The sequence below is a fragment of the Ranitomeya variabilis genome, chromosome 1 (genome assembly GCF_051348905.1).
Source record: "Ranitomeya variabilis isolate aRanVar5 chromosome 1, aRanVar5.hap1, whole genome shotgun sequence".
In the NCBI taxonomy this organism is placed as follows: Eukaryota; Metazoa; Chordata; class Amphibia; order Anura; family Dendrobatidae; genus Ranitomeya; species Ranitomeya variabilis.
In genome coordinates, this window is record NC_135232.1 from 274653688 (window position 1) to 274674424 (window position 20737).

At 45.2% G+C, this 20737-nt stretch overlaps 1 long non-coding RNA gene across 2 annotated transcripts in view; it reads left to right on the forward strand.

Annotated features, from left to right (window-relative positions):
- LOC143815379 (uncharacterized) overlaps window positions 1-20737 on the forward strand; it is a 99263-nt gene that overhangs the window by 19775 nt on the left and 58751 nt on the right. Inside the window, exon 3 of one of the 2 annotated variants that reach the window (XR_013223729.1) lies at window positions 10603-10768. The exons of the other annotated variant lie outside the window; for it this stretch is intronic. This is a non-coding gene — a long non-coding RNA (uncharacterized LOC143815379). Of the gene's footprint in view, window positions 1-10602; window positions 10769-20737 lie in introns of those variants that run through there. 2 annotated transcript variants of the gene reach the window in all.

The window sequence follows — 20737 nt, forward strand, 5'->3', positions numbered from 1 at the left end:
GCAAATCCGCGGCTGCGGATTCTGCCAGGAGATGCAGATTTTGTGCAGAAAATTCTGCACCCCATTTGCAACGTTTGCACATAGCCTTAAGGCCATGTTCAGACTATGTGCTAATTTATTTCCCTATATTACATAAGTAGGCACTCTGATATAGAGTTGTAGCTCTCCTGCATAGACATATATACAGTAGTTTAAAAAAAATGCAAATTGCCTCTTCAGAGAAAAAGAGGACTAGAACTCAAATGCCACCTATAGGAAGTAGCAATCGTAAAAGTCACAATCGACTCTCTAACGAGCCTTGTCACATGACTTAGGATAAAAGCCTAAACAAAAAAATCTCAATTTTCAAATACTGTGTTTCGGGGTACTGCCAGTGTGAGATCCGGTTTGGCTGGGTGAGAGGCGTCTGACCGGGATCCAAGGGGTAACATTTCCACTTGCGGAGAACATGTAGGGCCAGCGTCAGCACCCGGGCAAGTGCCAAGGCCCTGAGCAGGCGGGGGGACCCACTCCTTGCTATTGGGGACACTGGAGCACTATGGGGGCCCGGTGTCTATGTCACTGCCTTCACCCACAAATGGGCCCCCCCACTTGCTCAGGTGCACGGTACTTACCTCCCACCGCTCCACCGCTGTGGCATCTTCTACGTTTTCTGACTGACGTTCAGGTCAGATGGAGCGATGATGTCAGTAGTGTGCAGCATCTGCCTGAATAGTCACAGTGCAGAGAGCCGGAAGACGGCGGCGCTGAGGAGTCCGGAGCAGAGCAGTGGCCAGCGAGGAGAGTTTTTTTTATGTTTGTAGCATTATGTATGGGGACCATCATACACTGGAGCATCATATATGGGTCCATCATATATGGAGCATTATATATGGGGCCCATTATACACTGGTGAGTCACATCTATAGAGCCCATTATACTCTGGAGCATCATATATGGGGCCCATCATAAACTGGAGCATCATATATGAGGCCCAGTATACACCGGAGCATTATATATGGGCCCATCATACACTGGAGCATCATATACGGGGTCCAACATATACTGGAGCATCTTATATGGGGCCCATTAAATATCAAGCATTATGCGGGGCTCTTCATACACTGGAGCATCATATATGGGGCCCATTACATATGGAGCATTATATGGGCCCTTCATACACTGGAGCATCATATATGGGCCCATTATATATGGAGCATTATATGGGCCAATCATACATTGGAGCATCATATATGGGACCCATTATATATGGCGAATTTCATGAGGCTCATCATGGAGCATTGTATGGGGCCGTTATATATGGAGCATCATATGGGGCCCATTATATATGGAACATATAATAATACCCTGTAGCATCATATATGGGGACCATAATATATGGAGCATTATTTGAGGCTCATCATGGAGCATCATATGGGGCCCATTATACAGTATGGAGCAATATATGGAGCTCATTATACCGTATGGAGCAATACAATATATGGGGCCTATTAGTCTGTATGGCGCAATATATGGGGCTTATTATTCTGTATGGCGCAATATATGGGGCTCAATATTCTGTTTGGAGCATTATGTGGTGCCCATAATACTGTATGGAGCAATATAAGGGGCTCATTATACTGTATGGAGCATTATGTGGTGCCCATAATATTGTATGGAGCAATATATGGGGCTCATTATTCTGTATGGAGCACTATGCGTGCCCATAATACTGCATGGAGCAATATATGGGGCTCAATATTCTGTATGGAGCACTGTGTGGTGCCCATAATACTGCATGGAGCAATATATGGGGCTCATTATTCTGTATGGAGCACTATGTGGTGCCCATAATATTGTGTGGAGCAATATATGGGGCTCATTATACTGTATGGAGCATTATGTGGTGCCCATAATATTGTATGGAGCAATATATGGGGCTCATTATTCTGTATGGAGCACTATGTGGTGCGCCTATTACTGTATGGAGGACTATACTCTCCGGTTTCTCACATTCTGTAGAATTTACAATAGATATCACTCATGTAAGAAGTGAAATCTTTGGCATTGTGCTATACCTATATTCCTCTGTATCATGGATTGTGGTATCTTGTGAAGGGGCCCACTTTGACTCTTTCGTCTGGGGCCCACGAAAACCTGCAGCCGGTCCTGTTGACATGTCTGACATGTCAAGGTGAGGAGACGTTTAAGTTGCAGTGCTTCTCTGGGAAATATACATATTATCTCTTCAGAGAGGAAGAGGACTAGAACTCTAGTGACTCTTCCAGGAAGTGGCAATCTTAAAAGTCAATATCTACTCTCTAACGAGCCTTCTCACATGACTTAGAATAAAACATCTCAATTTGCAGACACTGTGTTTCGGGCTACACAGCACATCATCAGTGCAAAGTGTGAGTTTAAAAAAAAAAAAGCACTCACATTGATGACAGCCACCACTAGAAGGAGTTTCACAATGGATGATAAAAGGAAGAGATGCTAAAGTCCTCCAACATAGATCTTCTCTGGCATCCTCAAAATGTTTAGTATCTGAAGGGAATCTGAGAGTTCACTCAACCCCTAAAACCAATCACATGAATGTAAGGCTATGAGAATGTAAGAAATTCTGTATTAAACAACAGCACTGCTGTATTGTAGAGAAAACCACTTTAGAAAGGATATGCAAATTAGTTTTTGAAGTGCTCTGGGTGGGATACAGCACTTTTACTTCTTCGACTCCCTGCTCCATTTTCAGCCTAATTCCTCCCTCCACTAGTTGATTGGCAGCATTGTTGTTGCATGGCAAACAATCACTGGAGGGTGGAGTTAAGGTACCGTCACACAGTGGCACTTTTGTCGCTACGACGGTACGATCCGTGACGTTCCAGCGATATCCATACGATATCGCTGTGTCTGACACGCAGCATCGATCAGGGACCCTGCTGAGAATCGTACGTCGTAGCAGATCGTTTGGAACTTTCTTTCGTCGCTGGATTTCCCGCTGTCATCGCTGGATCGTTGTGTGTGACAGCGATCCAGCGATGCGTTCGCTTGTAACCAGGGTAAACATAGGGTTACTAAGCGCAGGGCCGCGCTTAGTAACCCGATGTTTACCCTGGTTACCAGCGTAAAAGTAAAAAAAAAAAAAACCTGTACATACTCACATTTCGGTGTCCTTCAGGTCCCTTGCCGTCTGCTTCCCGCTCTGACTGACTCCCGGCCGTAAGGCAGTACAGAGCACAGCGGTGACGTCACCGCTGTGATCTGCTTTCACTTTACGGCGGCACTCAGTCAGAGCGGGAAGCAGACGGCAAGGGACCTGAAGGACACCGGAATGTGAGTATGTACGGTTGTTTTTTTTTTACTTTTACGCTGGTAACCAGGGTAAACATCGGGTTACTAAGCGCGGCCCTGCGCTTAGTAACCCGATGTTTACCCGGGGCCCCCTCGGCATCGTTGGTCGCTGGAGAGCGGTCTGTGTGACAGCTCCCCAGCGACCACACAACGACTTACCAACGATCACGGCCAGGTCGTATCGCTGGTCGTGATCGTTGGTAAATCGTTTTGTGAGACGGTACCCTTAGTCTAAGACTGGAGCTGAGGCTGTGGAAGTGCTCCATTCTTGCCCAGAGCACTACTAACCTTTTTTGCATATCACTTCTTAAGTGGATTTCTGTACAATGCAGCAGTGCTTTTATTTATTAAAGGTACAGAATTATTTATATTCTCACAGCCTAAATATTCATGTAATTGGTTTGGTGAAGAAGACAAAGTTTAAATGAAATGACCAATTCCCTTTAAGAAAAAACAAGCAATATGAAACTACCCTGTATATTTGTCAGGAGCGCAGAGATTAGGATACGAAACATTACTGGGGGTCTACTTAGAAAAACTCAGATGACGAGGCTATTAATTATGTAATCTAAGGGTCTCCTTTGGGAATAATTCTGGAGTAATTTCAATGGAGCTTCCCCAATAACAGACTCCTATTGGCTAAAGCAATTTGGTTGTTTGCCTATATCTGTAGCATGTGTCTTTGCTGTCTATTACTTGGGCCTGTTTTATTTCTGAGTTCAACAAAGCTGTTTTCAGTGAAATGTGCACTGAGGTTTCTGGTGCCGGGCTGCCCGCACTTCTGTACTATGTGAACATGTCCTATTAAAACATTTTGTTTCTAGACTTATTACTAAATATGCATTTAGGTTTGCATCTTGGATCCACGGTACATTTATTTATATGCAGGGACTCGCAAGAAAGTGAGGACCATTGACGTTGGTTTCTATCTTGTGTATTCATCAAGGGTGAACTTGTTAACTAGGGGCTTGGGCACTGTGCTACACAGGGCTTGCACCCTATTGCAAGCTTCATCTGTATGCAATTCTAATAATGGGCAATCACCTCTTCCATGAACTAGTAGGTTGTGGGTGGTTGGTTTATCAGTATTTCTCTGATCGCCCATGACGGCACCACGGAGAGAGGGGATCCGCCCACCAAGGACAGGAAACCTACGGATAAAAAGGCGGTACCACTCTCCTACATCAGTTGGTTTCCTGTCCTTGATGGGAGACCTACGGACTTACCAGTTCGACGTTGGAATTCCGGGGCCAACCAGTCCGATTCAGGCAGCTGGGGTCCCTCTGCCTCGGCTGGGGTGGTGACCCGAAGCGCCACCGCTGGGAGCCAGGGGCGACAGGGTGTGCGGGGGAGGTGACAAGGAGTTCGCGTTCACCTCCCCAGGTAAGATGCAGCAGCGTCAACATCCAGGGGGGTCCCTCTGTGGTTGCGGGAGGTGCAGCGCGACCCTCCCTAAAACAAGCATCAGCCTGCACGCTGCACCGCCATCGGGCGTGCAGAGTAACGCGCTATAGGGGCTGCATAGGCCCGGGGGCGCCGGTCAGCAGCGCCATAACTGCTTCCCGGGCGCCATCTTGAAAGTTCGGCGCATGCCCGGGATCTAAACTGGTCTCGCGAGGTAGGACGCTTCCGCGCAGGCGCCGGTAGATTACCGCTCGAGCGCTGGGCTCAGTCTACGCAGGCGCTGACGGGGCGCCGCTCGGGCGCTGGGCGCGGTCTGCGCAGACGCCGGCGGGGTTTCCGCTTAGGCGCCTATCGCGTCTGCGCAGGCGCCGGCGGCACTAAAACGCTCGGCGCGGTATGTGGGCGCCGGGCTAATGCGCCGGCGTTCGGCGCTCCTCTCCGTGGACTGCGCAAGTGCAGAGAGCAAAGCGGCGGGAGGGTTTAAATAGAGTAATCCACATCCTCCCAGTGGCTCTGCAGTGATAAGCAGGAGCCTCAAGAGTAATAGTGCCACAGCGCCAGCTCAGCCAAGTGTCAAAGCAGCATCCGCAGACCAGCAGCAGTATGAGCGACCCGACATCACCTCAGCCCGAGTCACCTCCACCTGTAGCATCGCCGCAGCAGCAGCAAAAAAGGCGACAGCAGAAAGGGCACCAGGACACCAGCAAAGAACGCCAAAGGTCCCAGCACAGTAAGGAGTCCAGTACGGCGTCGGGGAAAAAGCCAGAGGCAGAGAATCCCCAACCGGTATTTATGGGTCCTGGAGGTGGTAAGTGGATCTTCGTGAATGTCAGAGACAGTAAGATTGTTATTTGTCTCTTGTAGGGGAGGAAAAGCGTATGTAAAACTAAGCACAAAAGTTGCGCCATCTGTAGAGAGGATCTTCCACCTACATGGGATAAGAGACTATGCAATACTTGCATTCAGCAGACGGTATCTGAAAACCTTCCTGGGTTTGCAACAGATCTTAAAAGCCTGATTAAGGAGCAAGTAGAGGACACCTTCAGATCACTAAAAAGTGGAAAAAAAGGAGAAAAACCAGACTCAGGTCCCCATCTCCCGTCTCAAAATCCGGAAGCGATAGTGAGAGTTCAGTGTCCTTCAACTCCTCCACCTCATCTTCATCATCTACTTCTTCCTCGGGGGGGGGACATAACTGTTTCCCTCTAGAGGATACTGATGGCCTCATAAAAGCCGTGAGAAGTACCATGGGTCTGGTAGACTCCCACCCTAAAAAATCGGTACAGGACATCATGTTTGGGGGCCTGGAACAGAAAAAAAAAATTTGCCCTCCCGTTCGAGGACATGGGGGTCCTAAAAGACCCTATGGATAAGAAGGCAGATGCCTTTCTCAAAGGTGCCTGGGAGGCAGCGGGAGGAGGCTTGAAGCCGGCAGTAGCGGCAGCATGTACTTCACGCTCCCTGATGATTTGGCTGAACCAACTAGAGGGTCAATTAAAGGGGAAAACTTCCCGGGACTCAATGCTGGACACATTACCAGTAATGAGAGGGGCCGCGGCTTTCCTAGCTAATGCCTCGGCCGACTCCATCAGGCTATCCGCCAGAGCAGCAGGGTTTGCTAATGCGGCCAGGCGTGCCCTCTGGCTTAAGAACTGGCCAGGCGACCAGCAAACGAAAACGAAACTGTGTACCATCCCCTTTGAAGGAGAATTTCTGTTTGGTTCCACCCTAGATGACATCTTGGAAAAAGCGGGGGACAAGAAAAAATCATTCCCCCCTCTGGGTCTCCCCTCTTATAGGAAGCCCTTTCGGAACAAGAGGTTTTTCCGTAGGAACCCGGGGAGAAGCCAGGGGAAATGGGAAGATAAGAAGAACAAAAATAAGGGGTTTATCTTTAATAAAAAACCTCAATGACAACAAAAAACCTTCACAATGAAGGTTCGCCCCAGGTGGGGGGGAGATTATCTCTCTTTCTCCCAGCCTGAGAAAAGATTACCTCAAGTCGATGGATACTAAACATCATAGAGTCGGGACTGAGGTTAACATTCAAGAGGTACCCTCGTCCCTCTTTCAAGATAACACCCACGAGATCCTCAGCAGAAGAGCAGTTGACGCTGGAAAACGAGGTTGTCGGGTTAGTAAAAAAAGGAGTACTCCTGGAAGTTCCCCCTCAGGAAAGAGGGCAAGGGTACTATTCCCCTCTATTCCTGAGAAAGAAGCCAGATGGTTCCTTCAGGACCATTATCAATCTGAAAAACCTAAACAGCTACCTAGAGATTCAAGCATTCAAGATGGAAACAGTAAAATCATCTATCAAAATGCTGTTTCCTCAATGCTTCATGGTGGTCCTGGACCTGAGGGACGCATATTATCACGTCCCAATACACAAGGATCACCAAAAATTCCTCAGACTGGCAGTCCACATCCAGGGAGTCCTAAGTCACTTCCAGTTCTCAGCTCTACCATTTGGCTTAGCAATAGCCCCGAGGGTTTTTACAAAGTTAATCGCGGAGGTAATGGCTCACCTCAGGGAAGAAAACACCCTGATCGTACCATATCTGGACGATTTCCTGGTGATAGGCTCCTCCCCGCAACATTGCAAGAGTCAACTAGATCTAGTGATTCATTCTCTAAAAGATCTGGGTTGGCTAATAAACCTAGAAAACTCCAGACTGGTGCCTTCTCAGGTTCAGGAGTATCTAGGTCTCACTCTAGACTCCGAACAAATGGAATGTCGGCTCCCAGAGAGCAAAATACAAAAGATAAAAAGTTTAGCGTTAAGAGTACAATCTCTTCCCTCCATAACACTCCGTCAGGGCATGTCCCTATTAGGCTCTATGACCTCTTGCATCCCGGCGGTCCAGTGGGCCCAACTACATTCAAGAGATCTCCAATGGCAGCTACTGTCAGAGCAAATCCTTCTAGGAGAGCATTTAGACGGGCGGTTAACATTGTCTCCTCGCACCAATCATTCTCTGACTTGGTGGACGTTGCAGGAAAATCTTTCCCAGGGAGTCCCGTGGGTAATCCCGATCTCGAAGGTCCTAACTACGGACGCAAGCCCCTCAGGGTGGGGGGCTCATCTGGGCGACCTAGTAGCCCAGGGCATTTGGTCTCCGTCCCTTGCAAACAGTTCCTCCAATATGAAGGAACTCCTGGCAGTAAAATTTGCCCTTCAGGAATTCTTGGGAGTCCTTCAATCTCACCACGTAAGGGTCATGTCGGACAATCAAGTAGTAGTATCTTACCTAAATCATCAGGGGGGTACCCGCTCCAAAAATCTAATGGAAGTGACCAGCTCAATCCTTCAAATAGCCGAAAGCAACCTTCTATCCCTGACAAGCCTACACATAAAGGGTGTAGACAATTACAAGGCAGACTTTCTAAGTCGATCCAGCCTAAAACAAGGGGAATGGGAACTAAATCCAGTGATATTTACTCAGATCACACAAAAATGGGGTGTTCCCAAAATAGATCTCTTTGCGAGCCATTTAAACAAAAAAGTAGCCTCCTTCTGCTCCCTATCTCCCTTGGGGAACCCAGTAGCTGTGGACGCTTTCCTGATTTCTTGGGATCACCATTTGGTCTATGCCTTTCCTCCTCTCATTCTGATTCCAGCAGTGCTGAGGAAGATTCGGGAGGACGGGGCATTAGTCATCTTAATTGCCCCGTTCTGGCCGAAGAGACCTTGGTTCTCATGGATGAGGAAGATGTCAATATCCGACCCTTGGGTATTACCAGACCTCCAGGATCTATTATCGCAGGGCCCAGTCTGTCACCCACGAGTCAAGAACTTGCACTTGACAGCCTGGCTCTTGAGAGGAAAATATTAGAAAACAGAGGATTCTCTTCGGGTTTAATCTCAACTCTGTTAAAAAGTAGGAAGCCGGTTACAACAAAACAGTACGGCAAAATATGGAAAAAGTTTTTGTCTTCTTCAGGTGCAAAAATAGGGAAGGAGATCCCCCTTAATTCCATATTAGAGTTCCTACAAAAAGGTTTGGAGATGGGTTTAGCCACCAGTACCCTAAAAGTTCACGTGGCGGCATTGGGAGCATTATTCAATTTTGACTTAGCTTCAAATAGGTGGGTCTCTAGATTCATCAGGGCAGCAGGAAGGTCGAGGCCTCTGCCAGTGAAAGTGGTTCCACAATGGGACTTAAACTTGGTCCTTAAAGCCCTGACTAGTCCACCATTTGAACCATTACATGAAACTTCAGGATAGGGTCATTTTAAAAACAGACCCAGCATATCTCCCGAAAGTAGCTTCGAAGTTTCACAGGTCTCAAGAGTTATCCCTCCCCTCCTTCTGTCCCAACCCTACAAATAAGGAGGAACAAACATTACATACACTGGATGTAAGAAGGTGTCTCTTACACTACCTAGAAGCCACTAGAGAGAGTAGGGAGGATTCCTCTCTGTTTGTGTGTTTCCAGGGTCCCCGGAAGGGGAAAAAAGCTTCTAAAGCCACCATAGCAAGATGGATCACGGACGCCATCAGTCTTTCATACTCGGCAAGTGGGATGTCCGTTCCCGGGGAGGTTAAGGCTCACTCGACAAGGGCAGTGGCAACTTCCTGGGCGGAGAAGGCCGGAGCTTCTATAGACCAGATATGTAGAGCTGCTACCTGGTCCTCACCATCCACATTCTATAGGCACTATAGATTGGACCTAATCTCTTCTTCAGATCTTACCTTCGGTAAAAGGGTTCTGGAAGCGGTGGTCCCTCCCTGAATGTACTATCTATGCAATTCTCTCCGTGGTGCCGTCATGGGCGATCAGAGAAAAATATAGTTCTTACCGATAACGGTATTTCTCTGAGCCCATGACGGCACCCGTACATTCCCTCCCTTCACTTATGGGTGTGCACATTCAAAGAGTGCCATAGTCTATTCATAATCTACTTATAGTTAAAGTCACGCGGTATCTTACTAGGCTAAACAATTAAAATTTTGCAAATACCTTAGTAGTCTCCCATCATTCTCTATGTAAACAAACTGATGTAGGAGAGTGGTACCGCCTTTTTATCCGTAGGTTTCCTGTCCTTGGTGGGCGGATCCCCTCTCTCCGTGGTGCCGTCATGGGCTCAGAGAAATACCGTTATCGGTAAGAACTATATTTTTTGCGCCTATGTTACCTCCACCTTCATTAAGGTGGTCTGCTGCATCCTGTTTATGCATTACTTTCTGTGATCTTAGCTGGAAAATCCCAAGAGATATTTTTGATATATCTCTTTTTACTAGACATGCATATAGGTTTACAACTTGAAGCCATGGTACATGTGTTTCTATGTAGTGTTTTTTTAGACAGTGGCTTGGAAAAGTTTGGGATCCCCAAGTCAAAATTACTGTTATTGTGAACAGTTAGGGAAGTTGAAGATGAAATGATCTCTAAAAGGCCTAAAGTTAAAGATGGCATATTTAATTTGTATTTTAGGCTAAAAATATATATATTTTGTAATTTTTTACACTCAACTTTCCATTAATGTGCTTGGATACAGCACTCTGTGAGCAGCCAGCTTCTTTAGCAATGACCTTTTGTGGCTTACCCTCCTTTTGGAGTGTGTCAATGACTGCTCTCTGGGCATCTGTCAAGTCAGCAGTCTTCCTCATGATTGTGGATCCTACTGAAACAGACTAAGGAACATTCTTAAACACTTAGGAAGCGTTTGCAGGTGGTTTTTGTTAATTATTCTAATTTTCTGAGATAATGACTTTTGGGTTCTCATTGGCTGTAAGCCATAATCATCAACATTAACAGAAATAAATACTTGAAATAGATCGCTCTGTTTGTAATTACTCTACATAATATGAACTTTTTGTATTGAAGAACTGAAATAAATTAACTTTTTGATGATATTCTAATTTAGTGAGAAACACTTGTAGCAGGGGCAAAAGCAAATTATATCTTCTATGGCCACTGGAAGTAAAAAAATTGAACAGATAACAGCTGATTGATGGTTTTCGGACTCCCACAACTGTGATATTGATTACATACTTTGGATGATTCATCAATATGTTGTGTTCAGACATCTCCTTTCCAGAGGTTGGTCTTAATGTTAAAGAATAAAATTGCTTTACAATATGTTAAGTCCTCTCCATACCTGCATTGCATGAGGTTCACAAATGTGTCCCTCACCAATCACAGCCTATTCAATTAACTCTTTTTGCCGCAGCTGAGGCTTCCCCCTCATATATTTCCTCTGATCTATTGCAGTTATGGGGGTCCTCGACTTACGGCTGCTGTTAGTGGAGCAGTGCTGTGTATGTGCCTCTCTTTCTTAAGGTACCTTCACACGAAACGATATCGCTAGCGATCCGTGACGTTGCAGCGTCCTGGCTAGCGATATCGTTTCGTTTGACACGCAGCAGCGATCAGGATCCTGCTGTGATGTCGCTGAATAAAGTCCAGAACTTTATTTGGTCGTCCGATCGCCGTGTATCGTTGTGTTTGAAAGCAAAAGCAACGATACCAGCGATATTTTACACTGGTAACCAGGGTAAACATCGGGTTGCTAAGCGCAGGGCCGCGCTTAGTAACCCGATGTTTACCCTGGTTACCAGCGTAAAAGTAAAAAAAACAAACAGTACATGCTCACCTGCGCGTCCCCCAGCGTCTGCTTCCTGACACTGACTGAGCTCCGGCCCTAAAGTGAAAGTGAAAGCACAGCGGTGACGTCACCGCTCTGCTGTTAGGGCCAGAGCTCAGTCAGTGTCAGGAAGCAGACGCTGGGGGACGCGCAGGTGAGCATGTACTGTTTGTTTTTTTTACTTTTACGCTGGTAACCAGGGTAAACATCGGGTTACTAAGCGCGGCCCTGCGCTTAGCAACCCGATGTTTACCCTGGTTACCCGGGGACCCCGGCATGGTTGGTCGCTGGAGAGCTGTCTGTGTGACAGCTCCCCAGCGATCAAACAGCGACGCTGCAGCGATCGGCATCGTTGTCGCTATCGCTGCAGCGTCGCTTCGTGTGAAGGTACCTTTAGGACTCGCTCACACGAGCGACGATTCACTCTTGCAAGAGAATCTGATCAATTATGGTAATGATACTCGGGACAATTGACAACCAACAATAAAAAGTACACCTGTGTAACCTACAAAATGACCTAAGTTATTTTGTGCCTTCAGTACACATAAGACAAAGTAGATGAAAAGTGCAAGTGCTTTTGATCGTTCAGATCTCATCCATTTGAGACAAGGTATGTCCTGTTCTGTAAGGTTCCCTAGGTATTCGGATCCAGTCTTTGAACCTTAGGCTACTTTCACACTTGCGTCGTGTGACGCACGTCACAATGCGTCGTTTTGGAGAAAAAACGCATCCTGCAAAGTTGCCCGCAGGATGGGTATTTTCTCCATACACTTGCATTAGCGACGCATTGCCACACGTCGCATCCATCGTGCGACGGATGCGTCGTGTTTTGGCGGACCGTCGGCACAAAAAAAATTCCATGTAACTTTTTTTGTGCGTCGTGTCCGCCATTTTCGACCAAGCATGTGCGGCCGAAACTCGGCCCCCACCTCCCAGGACTGCAGAATGGGCAGCGGATGCGTTGTAAAACTGCATCCGCTGCCCACGTCTTGCAGTAAATTTCACAGGTTCCATCGGTACGTCGGCCCGACGCATTGCGACGGGCCCGTACTGACACAAGTGTGAAAGTAGCCTTAGTCTACCCAAATATGGCTATGATAGTCACCCCCCCCAAAAAAAAAGTTTCCTTTCTTTTCCTTGGGCAGGGTAGACTGAGATGAAAAGACTAGATCTGAATACCCTGGTATCCTTACAGAACTGGGCGTCCCTTGGCTCAAATGGGTGAGATCTGAACAATCACATGCACTGGCACTTTTACATTTAGTTCATCTTATGTGTTTTGAAGGCACCAAATAACTTTGGTCATTATGTAGGTGACACAGGTGTACTTATTATTGTTAGCTGTCAATTTTCCCTATTATTTTATTAGAAATTAAAAGTTATGTTTTAATAGAGAGTTTTCTATGCTGTTTACACATAATTCTGAAAGACCAGACAGTACAATATGAATCAGTGTCTGCAGCTAATTAATGACACTTGGCTCAAACTCTGATCAGAGTTTGAGCCACATGTGACGTGTCATTTTACTTAGATCTGAATCTCTTGGCTGAGAAAATCGTATCACAGGTTCAGAATTCTCCATCTTTCCCCACAGGTGCGGATTCCTCCAACTTAATTTCTTCATCTTCTCCATTGTATGTGTTGGCGCAAATCAGACTCCACTCGGATGACATCTGAGTGCAGTCCAGAGTTTTGCACACACCCATAGACCATGCTATGATTTTTGTCTTGTGCTGAATCAGCATGAGAAAAAAAAGCCGATCAGCACTGCCCCATAGAATAACATTGGTCCGAGTGCTATTTGATAAAACATCAGCTAACACTTGTACGAGTCATATGCTCTCGTAGGCGAGCCCTAATGTCTTCTGTACGAGTTCTGAAGATAACCAAGCTCATTTGCTTGACTATTTTTTGAACTCTCATAGAAGTCAACGGAGAACTGCATACTTCTGGAACACTTATTTTTGAGTCTTAGAGATGTGACATTCTTTTTTTCCTACATGTAGTAGATAGGAATACTCTATTAAGAAATATCTTATTGCAAAGCCATATTATACAAAAAGGGGGCCAAATTAAAACAAAACTTTAAGTCTACTCAGTGCTATACACAGAGGCCAATTTATTACACATTTGGCCCACTTCTTGCATGTCCTTATGACGTTGTTTGGCATTGTACTGTACGTTGTGATTCAGATCATGCTATGATGCCATTGCAGGTCTGTTTTCTTGCCGGAGTCTAACTACCCTCCGCTCCAACATTCAATTGATGTATACCACCGCAGACATTATGCCCATCCCATTTTTTTCTCTCTTCTGCTCCACTTTAAGAACCGACATCTTCATTAAACGGACTGAATTGAATTGAATCATATGTGATTTCCTGGGACCGTACACAGCTACATGATGAAACCTTCGCGGTATAAGAATCCGCTTTTGTTGATTACATGTACGTTGTATATCCAAAGTGAATTAGTAAAGTAGAAACAAGTGAGCGGACAAGTTTTGTGTCCGCAAGTTTAATGTAAGCTTCTGCCCCTCAGCGGGGCCCCACACTCAGCCTCAAAATACACAAAACTGCTGCCTTTCAGCTCCTGTCTTTCTTTACTTTTTGGGACTGTGAATAGGAGAAGGCTCCTTTCATGTGTTAATCATGCTACAGCTTCCCAGATTGGAGTGCCTCATAGTGAGAGCAGTAATATCCCCGCTGACCCAACAGTCACTGACTGAATAGACACATCCAACCCTCACGATTTCTCACTAAGCAGGTACAGTATTTCCCATTCTCTTCATACTGACTGCAATGGGTATCTCTGGGCCGCAAAGAAAAAAAAAAATCTCACAGTGACCAGACATTTTATGACATTACTTTCTTGCTGTGACCAGACATGTGCGACTATGCTCCGCATCCAAAAAAATACACAACGCAGACTGCCTCCAATTCTGCATCAACTCTGAGATCCGACATGCCCAATATGGTTCTCTGTAGCTTTCCAAAACCTTCTTAGGCTGCCGTCACACTAGCAGTATTTGATTTACATCAGTATTTGTAAGCCAAAACCAGGAGAGGAACAAATAGATGAAAAGTATAATAGAAACACGTCACCACTTCTGCATTTATCACCCACTCCTGGTTTTGGCTTACAAATACTGATGTAAAATACTGACCAAATACTGCTAGTGTGACAGCAGCCTTACTGGAAGCAAAATGGGGATGTACACAACAGAATTCCTAACCTTGTTGTGATTTTGTTTTTAGCAGCGTACTGAATGGAGGTTCTGGCTAACATGACCACTAGTTGTTTTAAAGTTACCCTCAAGGCTCTCCCTTACTCAGACCGCCCTTACCACCTTACAGAAGCCCATCCTTTTATGCCCTCATTTTGCCGTTTAGCGTTTTCCTGCTCGGATTGGTTGTACAAAACAATTTACCCAGGTACATTCCAACTGGTATTAATTCTATGCAAATGGAAAGCTTAAAGGAAATCTGTCATCAGAAAATTACATTAGGGTTTTTCTTTTGTCACACAACTTTTAAATTTGTAATTAGTATTTTTATGTACCATATTTTGAATGAGTAATCTTGCAATGTGCACACTGATCACTGGAACATCCTGTCCTCTCAGGTGCTGTTTTCAGCAGGCTCGTTATCAGCAGAGGTAGATTACAATGACAGGCAACAAATGTATACACAGTTGATAACATAAGTTCCACCAATCACATCCCGTGATATCACAGAAGACCCTGCTTCCCCTCTGTTCACAAAGATCTTTGCACAGGCTCATTAGATACTTCACTACAAAATATACGGTTGTGGCCAAAAGTATTGACACCCCTGCAATTCTGTCAGATAATGCTCAGTTTCTTCCTGAAAATGATTGCAAACACAAATTCTTTGTTATTATTATCTTCATTTAATTTGTCTTAAATGAAAAAAACACAAAAAGAATTGTCCTAAAGCTAAATTGGATATAATTCTACACCAAACATAAAAAAGGGGGTGGACAAAAGTATCTGTAACTTACCTGTGGCACCTAACAGGTGTTGACAATAACTAAATCACACTTGCAGCCAGTTGACATGGATTAAAGTTGACTCAACCTCTGTCCTGTGTCCTTGTGTGTACCACATTGAGCATGGAGAAAAGAAAGAAGACCAAAGAACTGTCTGAGGACTTAAGAAACCAAATTGTGAGGAAGCATGAGCAATCTCAAGGCTACAAGTCCATCTCCAAAGACCTGAATGTTCCTGTGTCTACCGTGCGCAGTGTCATCAAGAAGTTTAAAGCCCATGGCACTGTGGCTAACCTCCCTAGATGTGGATGGAAAAGAAAAATTGACAAGAGATTTCAACGCAAGATTGTGCGGATGTTGGATAAAGAACCTCGACTAACATCCAAACAAGTTCAAGCTGCCCTGCAGTTCGAGGGTACAACAGTGTCAACCCTTACTATCCGGCAGCATCTGAATGAAAAGGGACTGTATGGTAGGAGACCCAGGAAGACCCCACTTCTTACCCCGAGACATAAAAAAGCCAGGCTGGAGTTTGCCAAAACTTACCTGAAAAAGCCTAAAACGTTTTGGAAAAATGTTCTCTGGTCAGATGAGACAAAAGTAGAGCTTTTTGGGCAAAGGCATCAAGATCGCTGCAGCGTCGCTGTTTAGGTCGCTAGGAGACGTCAGACGCCGGCAACAGCAGAACGATGCAGGAGCGATCCAGTGACGTACTTATCGTTCTCGCTGGTTGTTCGCTCCATGAAGAAACATTGCAGGCATCGTTGCTTTTGCTGCCAAACATGACGATACACGCAGATCTGACGACCAAATAAAGTTCTGGACTTCTAGCTCCGACCAGCGATATCACAGCGGGATCCAGATCGCTGCTGCGTGTCAAACACAACGAGATCGCTATCCAGGATGCTGCAACATCACGGATCGTTGTCGTTCTCGTTGGAAAGTTGTTTAGTGTGAAGGTACCTTTAGGCTGAGGGTGCCAATACTTTTGTCTGGCCCATTTTTGGAGTTTTGTGTGAAATAATCAATGTTTTGCTTTTTGCTTCATTCTCTTTTGTGTTTTTTTCATTTAAGACAAATTAAATGAAGATAATAATAACAAAGAATTTGTGTTTGCAATCATTTTCAGGAAGAAACTGAGTATTGTCTGACAGAATTGCAGGGGTGTCAATACTTTTGGCCACAACTGTAGGGTCAGAATGTGTTCACTGCAGCTAATTGACATGTGTATTTCCTAAACCGACAAATAATTAAGAGTTGGCTGGGATTTTTATATTGTTGGCCTGTCCTTGGGGGGAGTAACATCCACCACCCCTGCTGTTCCTGCTGCCACCAGCGGCCGAATGTGCTGAGTTGTGGAGCTGCACAACTTCATCAACTGCATAGTGGCGGCAGCCAGGTACTTCATATCTGCCTCCTATTGATTTGACCAGTATACCATTGACAGAGCTTAGCTGTTCAGCTCCGCAACTCAGCACATCCGGCTGGAACCGGAAACAGTTTATTGGCGGGGGTGCTAGATAGGTCACCAACATAAAAGTCCAGGACAACCCAAATAAGTCTAACAAAAGCCCTAGAGGCTGTTGTAAAAATTACTACATTTCTAATTTTTGTGATATGAAAAAAAACACTGCAAAACTCCCCTACCCCAAAACAAAAACCTGATTCAAACAGAATATTATTTTTGGAAGACAAATTATCTTTAAGGATCATTCCCCTCAGTATTATGTGTGGTACCTGATACTCCTTTCCCCACTGGTGATTTAGTAATCGTACAATCTGAGGAGACTGAGGAGTGCTGCATAAAGGATGGAGAGAGCAGCAATCTGAACCAATGCTAAGAGAGGGAAAGTGTCAGACTACCACAGACTCCCTATAGGCACTGTAGCTAAGTTGTAGTCACAGATAAGAGCTCTACCTAATAACGCTGTGCTGAAAAGAAGCCAAAGTTAAATAAATAACAGGTGAGCATCTTCACTAGGTACTGACTCATTTCAAATTATTTGTCAGAAAAAAGTTTTTAAGGGGAATCTGTTACCAGGTTTGACTGATATGAGATAAGAGCACCACCTCTCAGGCCTGATATGCAGCATTCTATACTGCTGTATATCTGCCCCCAACCAGACCTGCAAGACATGAAAAAGTGCTTTTATTATACTCCCCTGCGGGGCGGTCCGGCTTGATGGGTGTCGCTGGTCCAGATCCGGTGCCACCCTTCTTCTTACAATCGCAGTCCTCCTTAGTTCATATGGATGACATCATCCACACAATCTCCCCATCATCGCGTACGTGCGCAGGCGTACTTCTTTAACCTGTTGAGGGCAGAACAAAGTACTGCAGTGCGCAGGTGCTGGGCAAGGTCAAAAAGCCCTAGCGCCTGCACATTGCAGTATTTTACTCTGCCTTAGTCAGGGCAAAGAAATACACCTGCGCAGGAGCCGGATGCCGAGGAGACTATGTGGATGAAGCAGGGATGCATCATTCACAGGAAGCAAGCAGGAGGGCAGCATCGCAAGAAGATGGGCGGAGCTCGACCAAGACCTGCAACACCCATCGGACAGGACCGCCCCGCAGGTAAGTGAGTCGCCCGCTAGGGTTGTGGGGGTACTCGGTACCAGGTCCGGTGTTTCACAGGGGGATGTCACGTTGGCGACCCGGTCCGTGGCCCTGGGCGCCCATGTAAAAGGGAAAGGTCTTTAAAGGGAATAAAGTTTGTGTTTGTGATGCCACCTGTGGTATTCAGTCAGTTGGGACCGACGCTGCTTTAAGTGGTCCTCTGGGGTGATGTTATGGCAGCTAGATGGTATACCTTCCCACAGGTGAAGTATAGCCTCAGGGCTCCCGGTGTGTAGATGGAAGATGGTGAATGGTTCAGTAAGGAACGAGGACACAGGTTTGCAGTCTCTTTACCTTATTTACTGAAGACTTCAGCAGCCACAGTCCAGAGCACCAGATCACAGGGTAGGCAGGGTCCGGCCGGCTTGGAGGCAAGTTAGGAGTCCCCTTATCCAGGTGGAAATCAAAGCCTTCCTCTAGCGCCGTGGTGTTGTAGTCCCTTACTGCCTATGGCTTCACATAAGGTCCTCACTGATGTTCTCTCTTTCTGTCCCCCGTATAGGATAGGACACGACCCGTATGACTGGTGACTTGAGGCGGTTTATAGGGACTCTAGCATGCCCCAGCCTCTAAGGGTGTCACCGTGCCTCCTGGGTACTAAGGCGGACAGGGAATGTGGAACTCAGCTGTCCTGCCAGTCTCTGATGTAAGTCGTGGAGAGCCTTACGATCCTCGGTGTTCCGGCTACCGGTCTCTGCGCCTCAGAGGGAGACAGCCTGCTCGGGGCTGGTCTCCTCCTGGTATCCTCTCCTGTGCTTTGCTCTCCTGCACGTTCACTGCAATATATTCGGCTTGTGTCTCTTTCCGAGAACTGCTGCACTGCGGCTACACAGCTCCGTAAACCATCTGCTGCCTCAGACTGATCCAGTCTGTTTCCTGGCAAGAACTCACTGACTTTCCCTACAGACCACTATATATATATATATATATATATATATATATATATATATATATATATAATATATATATATATATATATATATATATATATATATATATATATATATATATATATATATAATGATGAAAAGCTCCCCCTGGTGGCCTGGAGTGTGAATGTGTTGCATGTTTGTGGTACCTGGTTACAGTTATCCCTTCTTGCCTTCAAGCGTAACATCACTCTCCCCGAGAGGAAAGCATCGCTACTGTGACGACCAGGACCCTGGGGCACCACATAAGTATAATAAAAACTGGTTTTCTTATTTTTCTTTGGGTTGGGGACAGATATACAGTATTATAGAATACTGTATATTAGGCCTGAAAGCTGATGGCCGTATCTCATTTGCCTCAAACCTGGTGACAGGTTCGCTTTAAGTGTACCTTTCATTTCTGGTTGCTTTTCAGGTGAAGCTGTCGTGTGTGCATGGGAACTTATATAATTTCTGGCTATTATATGACTTGTGTCATGCATTTTTCATCAGTTTTTTTTTCCTCTGCAGGGCCAGTCTCTAATTTCTGGTTGTCTTTGATCTGGTGAGTGGAGACTTGCTACCTATGTTTCCATTACCTGTGCTATTGTGTATTCTGTGTGCAACATGGAAGCATGGAAGAGATTATACATTAGTACTGAGCAGCGCAGCTGTGAATACAGCACTGGAGTGAAATACATTTACTAGAAGCTGCAACATGCTCTGTCTGTCTGCATGTGTTTGTCCAGTTTGTCACTGTGTTGACAGTGTCCTTTGTTAAGAATTTCGATGTATCAGTAAAAATCAGATGTTTGATTCGTATGTGATCAGATTTATTTGTTTTGCACCCTTATAGACTTGTATAGTTGAGTCTCATCCGAAATACGGAAAGGAATATAGTGCACGCTGCAATTATTTACATAAGGACACTTGGTCCGTTTGGAAAACAGTCATCTGGACAGCCTTATTGAATAAGATGAGTCAGTGTGATCTTCACATGTCCGTAAGCGAGCCCTAATACGACCTTTACAACGGTCTCATGGTCTGAGCTGAGGGGTACAACACCTGCACTAGTCTCACAGATTATTTTAGCTTTTTTTTATTGTAGCCACATTATTATTATCTTCTAAAACATATTATCAACGTCTTATTAAACTTGAATCTATTTTTTTTAAATAGGGAGAACAATCCTAGTTGTGATAATTAAGGAGATCTGTTATCACAATATATTTTATTCTTATGTATTTTTTGCAAAAGAACATGAATATACTGTGGGACTCAAAGATGAATTATTGCAGTTTTTCTATCTGCCACTAGGAGTCAGACGTTCAGAAGAACAATCCTTGTACTGTGCCAAAGATATCTCAGCTTACCGCTGATACAAAAAAACATAAGATAGTCAGAAAATAATTTCTTGCCTGTTGCACGTCACTATGAATTTCTCTTTCAGCTGTACCTATAAATTTAAAATTAAATTAACTCTATCCTAGAAAATGTCTTGGAGACATGATTTTGTGCAGCCCCAATTGTTAGTGTTTAAATAGACTGACACGTCACTCCTTAGTTGATCTGGTGCACAGAGAAGGGATGCCAACCCCTATATCCAATATACTAGAAAAAATACGGCACTCAAAGGTTCATGCAATTTTCTTAAATATTTATTTTGTAAATCAATCCATAACGTTTCGGTCTATTCAACCTTCATCAGACAATAGATGCAGACATACTACACGCCGCTTCTTGCGGTCAGCAACATTTTGACCACCTTATTCTTATGCGAACTCCGGTAGGAGTCACAAGTTCCGTATAGGTCGGTTTTTTCTGTCACTGCATCTATTGTCTGATGAAGGTCGAATAGACCGAAACGTTATGGATTGATTT